This window comes from Harmonia axyridis, chromosome 5 (assembly GCF_914767665.1).
Source record: "Harmonia axyridis chromosome 5, icHarAxyr1.1, whole genome shotgun sequence".
Classification (NCBI taxonomy): domain Eukaryota; kingdom Metazoa; phylum Arthropoda; class Insecta; order Coleoptera; family Coccinellidae; genus Harmonia; species Harmonia axyridis.
The window spans coordinates 17,945,654-17,955,303 of NC_059505.1; the positions used below are offsets into that span (position 1 = coordinate 17,945,654).

General features: G+C 34.0%; 1 long non-coding RNA gene across 1 annotated transcript; it reads right to left on the bottom strand.

Moving 5' to 3' along the window:
- Positions 1-718: 718 nt before the first annotated feature.
- Positions 719-2,156, bottom strand: LOC123679942. The gene is made up of 2 exons (XR_006747453.1): positions 1,702-2,156; positions 719-964 (listed from the first exon to the last, which is right to left on the bottom strand). It is a non-coding gene; the product is annotated as an uncharacterized LOC123679942 (long non-coding RNA).
- Between the last annotated feature and the right edge of the window lie 7,494 nt (positions 2,157-9,650).

Consider the following 9,650-nt stretch of genomic DNA (forward strand, 5'->3'; position numbering starts at 1 on the left):
TAATAGCTAGTTTTCTTGTATTTTATTAACTGATTCTCGTTAGAAATGATTAATTAATCACATTTCAAGCTTTCCCTGAAATAAAAATGCCTTTTTTTCGTCAAAATCGATGGTTTTATCGATTGTTTATATATGGCGGCGGCCATCATGTTTAATACGTAACGTCTGTCAGATGCTATGATGCTAAATAATCTGCAACGTTGCCTGTATGCCAGATCTTCTTGATGGGATCGGTTTTTTACTTGGTGGAAATTCATGTTAATAGATTGTTTGAGATTATGACGTATTATAAAATTGTATGGAAACTCATAATTTTCGCACAGCTATTCGAGCAGAAAATTCGGCAAGTTTATTTTCGAAATGAATAAATGGTAGTTCATATGGTGTTATTCTGGTTTTTTCGATACTGGCATCGGATTCAGTTTAGTCCTCCTGAACATATACAGGGACCATAGAGAAAGGAGGAAAAGAGTGACGACTCAGCGGTAAAATAAATAAGCGTGATTGTGGCGACCTTATGGGCAGGGATTGGAACTAATGATGTTGATTCTGCGCATTTGGCTCCTTATTATTTCATAATTCCAAACAACTCAAAATTTGAATGAAAACCTGCACCGAAAATTGTGAAAAAACTGTAATATCAATTACAGTTTTTTCAATATTTCAGTGAGGTTTTGCATCCAACTTAATTTTTACTTAAGTAATAATACTCAACGAATTTTGACATACTTTTTATTGCACATAATTATACAAATTGATATTTGTGAACAGAAATTAATGAAATAATTGAATCAAATTATATATATCGTATTGTACCACTTAAATATTAAAGAAGGAAACATTTCATTTGAAGATAAAATAATTATTTTTGTAATTACTGACAAATATCCAGGAAATCGAAGGATTGATTGAGAATTGGAATTTTCAATTCTTTGGCAGAACTCCAACGTAAGCCTTTTGAAACCTGGAACAAAGTGAAAAATTGATGGTGATCCTGAAGAGACTTTCATTGAAAGTATATAAGGTGATAGCAATAGAACAATATGAAGTGAAAATATAGCTCCCTTTTCTTAAATCGACACAACTGCTCCCTTCGACATTTAGGTACTAATATAAAAAAAAACTCTCTTTGTTAAATGACTCTTTTTCTTGATATTAATTTGATTTAAAATGCCTGGTCTTTTCTTCACAAAAAGGGAAACAGTATCAGTATTCGGTTGGTAATTTCTGATCCTACCTGAACTTGAATCTGTTAAACTAGTACTCGGCACATAATTAATTAAATTATTCTGATATTAAAGCAGTGCATAAATTGGAAAATCTGGCAGGGATGAAAGTAAAAGTCTTGTTTTAGGTGTATTGAACAAATTGTCCTCACTGATATGGTCCCCACATATTTTACTCATACTCATATTAATATTTGCTGGATAGAACAGCTTCAATTGATTTATCCCATTCAAAAATTCTAGTTGGAGGTCTAAAACAGTGCTTGTTCGTGGTTGAACCCCTGACAAGTTTGGATGCAACATGAATAGATAATGATATGATAAAATGCTGATCAGTTATGACAAAAGGTGCTTTATATTTATAATTATCATACTTATACGATAAAACTAGAAGATATATGCCTAAGATTCTTCAATGCGTTGCCATCAAATATTCAAACGGAGGAAAATTTCGAAAAATACGAAAAATACTTACCTACATGATCATTTATTTCAACTGGAACCCTCTAAAATTTAGGATTTTTTTATGTAAAGAGTTTTTGACATTGTTTCATTTGTTATTTTTTTGTAAATGAGAACCTTCTGAAATAAAGATTGTTATTATTATTAACAAACTTGTACCTGCAAGAAAATAAGAATCAGGAGAGAACTGAAATGAAACACAAAAGAGAGGTTGGAATTTACGCCGAAAACATTTCATCAGTAGATACTAGATACAGTAGATAAGGATGAAATATGTTTTTGTGTGAAATAGCGATACATTAGTTCCTAACCCTGTCCCTCGGGTCGCTAGCATCAACATTTCAAACGACTGCACGCAGTCGTCAGTCTTCTCTTTATTTGTCTATGACAGGGACATTGATGTTGACGAGGACGCTGTGATTACAAGGTTTTCAAAGGGTTCACAGACCAAATTAGATTTTGTGTTATACTTGCCAATTGTCTTTTTTTTTTCATATGAAACAATAGATTTACTATTTTTTTTTTTTTAATTTCTACCTGAATGGCTAAAACCGTGATAAGTAAATAAATATATTATAATATAACAAATACATAAGCGTACAAATTTTTTTACCGAAATTTGAGGCTTTATTGTAAAACACTGGTTATACATTTATGATTCGAAATATTGCCCATCGCTGGTCACTATACTTTCTCACATCTTTCGGGCAGCGTACGAATTGAAAAAACTGGTCATCTTTTGAAGCGATCCACGAATCGATCCAAGTTTTTAATTCTTCATAAGATAGGAAGTGCTGGTCAGCCAGGCTGTGTGCTATTGATCGAAACAAGTGATAGTCCGAGGAAGCAACGACTGGAGAATACGGTCGGGTGGGGTAGGAATTCCCATTTCAACTTTTTCAAGTATATCTTGACTTTCGCAACATGGAGTCGAGCATTGTCATGCAGTAAAATCCATTCATCTACTCTCTCGTCGTATTGCGGCGGTTTGTCTCTCAATGCTCAATGATTGCGTTCGATAACGATCGCCTGTGATCGTTTCAGTCGGTTTTAACAACTCATAATACACTACGCCGAGCTGGTACCACCAAATACTGAGCATGACCTTAGAACCGAGAATATTCGGTTTAGCCGTCGACGTGGAAGCATGGCCGGGATATCCACATGATTTTATGTGCTTGGGATTATCGTAATGAACCCGTTTTTCGTCTCCAGTCCCAATCCGATGCAGAAATTCCTTCCGTCTTTGCCTCGAAAGCAGCTGTTCACAAACAAACAAACTCCGTTCAAACACCTCCCGGCTTCAACTCGTACGGCACCCACTTTTCTTGTTTCTGAATCATTCCTATGACTTTCAGGCGTTTTGAAATGGCTTGTAGTCCTAATGATCCTGTCAATTATTGTTGCGTTTAAAATGAATCTTGATCAAGTATTGCCTCCAATTCTGCATCTTCAAATACCTTCTCTCTTCCACCGCGATGCTGGTCTTCGACATCAAAATCACCATTCTTGAAGCGTTGAAACCACTCTCGGCACGTTCTTTCACTAATAGCGGCCTCACCATAGGTATTTGAGAGCATTCGATGAGCCTCAGCCGCAGATTTATTCATATTTCAGTAGAAAATTAAAACCTCCCTCAAATGACGAGAATTTGACTCGTAAGCTGACATGGTTAATCGTGAATAACTTTATGATGCAGACACAAATCGACTAACATGACGATGGCGTTATGTTCACAAATAACTAAACTTATTGTATGACATCTACTATATATTTATTTCGACTATCACTTACCGTTACAGCCAGCTATTGGAAAACGGCAGGAGCAAAGTTGTACGCCTAAATCTAAAATTTCGGAATATGACATTGTTCAGCTAAAATATTTTCGAAGTTCAGGCGCTTCCGGTTTTATAAGAATTAAAAAAATTTTTTTCAAAACAAACTTTTTTTTCATTTTATGTCTCAGATATTATTGAGATTTCCATTCTCAATTACTCTTTGCTAAAATTATTGTGTTAGTCCTCATAGTTTTCAAAATATCAAGGAAAAACCGTAAAAAAGAGAGAATTTCCTTAGTCACAATTACCTGAATTATTTTTACTGTGAATATCCTATGCCTATTTCAATTCACTTTCTCAAACAAAAATGATGTTGGAACATCGTGCATATCTTGAATTTGAGAAATATCATCACAGGGTGCCAAAAATTGTGAACAAAATTTCATCATAACTTTCGATTTTCAAATCAGAACCCTATTTTTTTGTGATTTCGCTGGATTCTACGGTAAAAAATAAGGGTAGTGTCCAAACGTGATTATGCTCTCAAATTCAATAATTCAAGAGTTATTTGACATTTTATGAATTTATGTTATACGTAGGGTCAATTTTATTCGATCTGTTTCCAGACAGACTAGCAATAATACTCTATGACCATAGAAATTTAAATATCTAATTACTTTACATGTAACAGGTATTTTCATTATCCAAGCTTCACTAATTTGATTTCACGAATTGAATTTCCGATATTCAAATGACAAAATTCTGGATATACTTTTCTCTAATTATGTGGCAAATCAGTTCTTTCCGACACATTTTGTGGAACAAAATAGACTGGAACGGATTTATCTATTATTTGTCAAATTTGTGATACAGAAAACTGTTCTACCAACCAACATTTTTCAATGCAAAAATCACTAATAGATATTTATGGAAATTTCCGTCAATTTCAATGAAAAGGCAGTGAATTCGGGAACATAATGTTTAAAACTCGTACAGAAGGCTCATTCTACCACTCGGTCATTTTGAACTCTTGGAAGAATATCAATAAGTTCTGCACTTGTATTATACATATCTAATTCCATATTCACGATGAATGCATTAGAATTATTGGTAGAACTCATCAAATTTTAAATCAGAAATTTCCTTATCTTCTTGAAAGGATGTTGCATACTTCATGAATATCCATTATACTGGATGGAGTACCTACCTAGAAGAAAAAAACCTCTACCTACCAAATGAAATAAAATCATGCAGGACTCCTGTGTGCCAATTCTATTCATATGAAAAAGCGGTAGAATACACTTTATGAATTCAGGAAAAAATCAGCGTGGTGATGAAAAGGGAGTAACAGAAAGTTTGAAACAATTCTGTTGCATTCACCGTGGATATGGAATAGATCCAGAATTTCATTATTTGAATAACGGGGATTCATATCGTCAAATTATAATCTACTTTATTCAATAATGAGTACACCTGTCACTTTGAAATAATTGAATATTTGAAACGCACTCTAGAAACAGATTGAATGAAATTGACCCTACGTATAACATAAATTCATAAAATCAGGAATAACTCTTGAATTATTGAATTTGAGAGCATAATCATGTTTGAACACTACCCTTATTTTTACCGTAGAATTCAACGAAATCACAAAAACATAGGGTTCTGATTTGAAAATCGAAAGTTATGATCAAATTTTGTTCACAATTTTTGGCACAATATTTGAAACACCCTGTGATGATATTTTTCAAATTCAAGATATGCACGATATTCCAACATCATTCTAGTTTGTGAAAATGAATTGAGTATACGCATAGGATATTCACAGTGAAAATAATTCACGTGATAGTGACTATGGAAATTCTCTCTTTTTTACGTTTTTTTCTTAATATTTTGAAAACTATGAGAACTTACGCAATAATTTTAGCGTAGAGTATTTGAGAATGGAAATCTTGATAATATCTGAAACATAAAATGAAAAAAAATATTTTTTTCGAAGAATTTTTTTTTAATTCTTGTATAACCGGAAGTGCCAGAACTTCTAAAATATTTTAGCTGAATAGGGCATCATGAACAATGTCATATTCTGAATTTTCAGATTTCAAATCGGCCCCGTTCTCCAGAAACATCTAATAGGCCTTCGAACTTGAAACACCCTGTATAAATATTCATATAAATATCTAAATATAAATATTTTTGAGAGGTTAAGCTCGATATCGGTGTAATCTGGGATTTGGTACCATAGAAAAACTCGAAACCCTTAACGGCGAACCCCCTCAAACTTAAGGCAAGGACCGCCCTTGATTTGTCGTCATGGAAAGTTATTTGCATCCAATATTTTCATGTGAAAATGGCGAAATGGTATGTTCTAGGAAAGAAGTCATATAGAATTCTATCCTAGAATCAGCATAGGATACCGAGTGAATCGTCTAAAATCAGCTAACGATACAAGGTTTCCGAAAAAAATCTTTTATTTTCTAGAGGGATACCCAGTGAAGGATCTACCGGCATAGTGACGGGGTCCAAGGGGCGGAGCCCCTTCGGCGAGCAGAGCGAGTCTAAGTATATATAAAACCGCTTGCACATATACGTCAAACTTTAAACGTAAAATCACAGCCCAAACGGGACCATCTAGAGCAAAAATGACAAGAATAAGACCCCCCTCAAAATCGTCTGGAGATCCCGGGAAAAATCCCAAACCTTCGATTCTCCCCGCGGTTTTCGAGTATACGGGGTGTTTCGGATCATTTTGACATTTCAAGTCCCATATTTCTGTGGTATCTGTGGACAATTTGACTGTCAGTGTCAGTGACGGCTCGTCGGGGTCGGCAGGGTCGGCCGGGCCGACCCAAAAATTATCGGGAAATAATTCTAGATATTCAATTCATTCAAACTCAATCGGAGTTATCGATTTCGATATCCAAATTCCCTCGGTAATGAATATTTCCACTCAGAACAGGAAAATATAACTTATACCGGCCAATATTTTTTTTCGGACCCACCTAATATTCGATTTCCAAAGCATCCAGCGTTGTTATTCCCTTTCATAAATTGTAACAAACCACAATCGTAAATTCGTAAATGGTCACTTTTCGTAACATCACCCCAAACAGGTTATTCCAGAATTGTACGTAACACCGTAACATTAGGTCTGAAATGTAACACAAATGTTACAATTATACAATTGCAACCTGGAATGTCACTGAAAGCATCTCATCACGTTAGGTCGGCCAAGAGCCGATGGCGGAACCAGCGCTACCGAGAGCGCTACGTAAAGGAAAAGATACTACGACATACGCCCAGAATACGACCACTCAATAGAACGGCACAACAACTCGATGTAAGGTCGCTTCCCAATACACAGGGTCGGCTGGCCGGTTATCCTATTGCAGAGCGTCAAGCAGCAACTTTTCACAGTTTATTTCAAATATTTGATAATTAAATGAATGGTTAATTTATGTATTTATTTATATTTTTATTAAATTATGAGACATTATGTCTTAATCAGAAAAGAACTTATTTATGCCGTTCGATAGTAGCTATTGATTTTCAGATCATGAAAATATAATTAATATATTCAAATGAATGGTTAATTATGGGATATTACGTCTTAATCAGAAAAGAACTTATTTATGCCGTTCGATAGTAGTTAGGTATTGATTGTCTGATCATGATAATATAATTAATATATTCCTAACTTTGAAAACATCCTGATTTCAAAAGTTCTGTAATTTCGAGGGAGAAAATTCGCGAGGAAATAAATAATTCTGCGTGCTTTTCTTGGGAAATAGACGAAACAACGGATGTTAAATATTTTTGTCAGATGTCAGTAATTTTCCGCTTCGTTCGTGAAGGTAAAATATCCGAACGATTTTGGGGTTTTTTCGATGTTGGTAAAGGTCGAACCGCGAATGATATTTTCAATACCTTGTTGGACAATTTTAAAGATTTCAATTTAGCGACTAAATTAGTAGGTCAAACATATGACGGGGCAGCTGTGATGACGGGGGAAATTAATGGGTTACAAGCGTGAATAAAAACAATTGTTCCTCAAGCACTATTCACGCACTGTTATGCACATAAATTGAATTTAGTGTTACAAGATTCGACCAAGAAAATCAATGAGTGTCGCGTGTTTTTTTCGAATCTTTCAGGATTTTCGTCGTTTTTCACTAAATCAAGTAAACGCACTAATATTCTAGAGGAAATTTGCAAAAAAAGATTACCCTCTAGCTCGGAAACTCGTTGGAATTTCAAATCTCGCGCTGTAAAAACAATATTCGATAAAAGAGAAGAATTAATTGAAGTTTTTTATCATATCAGCGACAATTTAGATGAATGGGATGATATTACAATACGTGAAGCTACCGGTCTGAAGAAAATGTTGAATGATTTCGAATTTTTGTTCATTCTCCACTCTTTTAATTTGATTTTTACATACACAGATCCCGTTTTTTCTATAATCCAGCATAAGTTATCAGATATAACTTATTGCAACGCCAGAATCACTTCTTTATTATCGACTCTGAAAAAATTTCGCACAGAAGATGAGTATTTCATTCGCTTATATTCAGAAGTAGAAAAACTCCCAGAAGTAATGCCACCGAGTGCTAGACGTCGAAAACGTAAAATAGATTCCGAAATTCAGCTCACGGATAATTCCTCAATGAAACGGCTTTTTTGTGAAATTCTGGATTTAATTATAACTCAAATTGAAATAAGGTTTAAAGACATTTCATCACTTCATTTTTTGGAACTAATGAATTTTAATAAATTTGATATATACGTTCGTAATTTTCCGGAGTGTGGCCGACCCTCATCTCGAGGGCACGAGCCGTCACTGGTCAGTGTCATGTTAATAATAAATATTCCATTTCGATATATGAAAGTTCTTGAAAAAGTTTGCAGTTTCCAAAATTGTTATTCAATATTTAAATAAATGCCGACAGATAAAATGCAAAGTCTTCGGCGAATCAAAAATTCGATAGATATTTGTCAAAATTTGGAAATGAACATTTATAACATCGAATGCATTTTCCTCAATTCAGGTTTGTTTGAAGGGTTTGTATTATTTGGAATTAATTGGATGAATGTTACTTTATTTCAGGAATTTTTCGTTTATTTTCCACAATCTATAAAACTACATTCCCTTTCGTGAGAATTTGAATTTATTGCGACAGAAGATGGAACTACCAAAGAGAATAGAAGCTTCATTCATCAATTCAGTCTTGGATTGGAGTAAAAGTTATGCTACTATGAAACAGTATTAAACAGATAGAAAGACTCCTTATAGATAATTCACAATTGGCTTTATTACTGGAAAAAAAGAGCCAAGTTAGTCAGATAACAGTCAAAAGTTTCCATGAGTTTTTTGAATATCTAAAATATACACTTCTACGACAGAGGAGTGCAAAAATATAAGTGACCACTCCGTTTTTGAAGAATTTGAGTGCAGTGCTGTTGAATTTATAATGAATAAGTCAAATATTTCATACTAATAATTTCAACTATATATACCCTGTTATATTATTTTCCACTCAACTGAAACATGTATGAATAAGCCTTGGAAATTAGAGACTCTCAAACTTATAACCTGATTTCTCAAAAAGGTTTCACCAAGATAAGATATTGTAGGTAATTGCTTATGAGGTAACATAGGCCATGGGTATTTGAAAGGCAAGTCTATTCATTATGTCTCTTTTTAGTTGGTTTATTATGGCTATACTGAATATTTCTAAAAATAACATTCACTTCAGATATTTAATGGATTCGGTCCTTACTTGGCGGAAATTCATTATAAATAAAATAAAACGAAGTAATTTCCACTATGTTATTTAATTGTTAGCAACAATTGTTTCGCCACACTGTGGCTTCATCAGGCTACATTTCTGAACTGATAAGAGTACAAAGGTTTTCGGAATCTTATATAGGAACAAAATTGACACAAAAATATTCGAAAGGGTATAAATTACAAAGTTATATTGGACCATTTACAGCCTGGGATTTCCAAACTATCGGAAGAAATTCAATAAAGGGGATGAGTTTACATCCGTTTGTTCGTTCAACAGAATATTTTGGGTATTATACCTGTTTATTTCCAGGGATTCTAAGAGTGTTAGTCTTAAGCTCTTGTTTTCTAAATGAAGAATTTTAAAGTTATTATTGAAGGTATGGTCCCATTCTT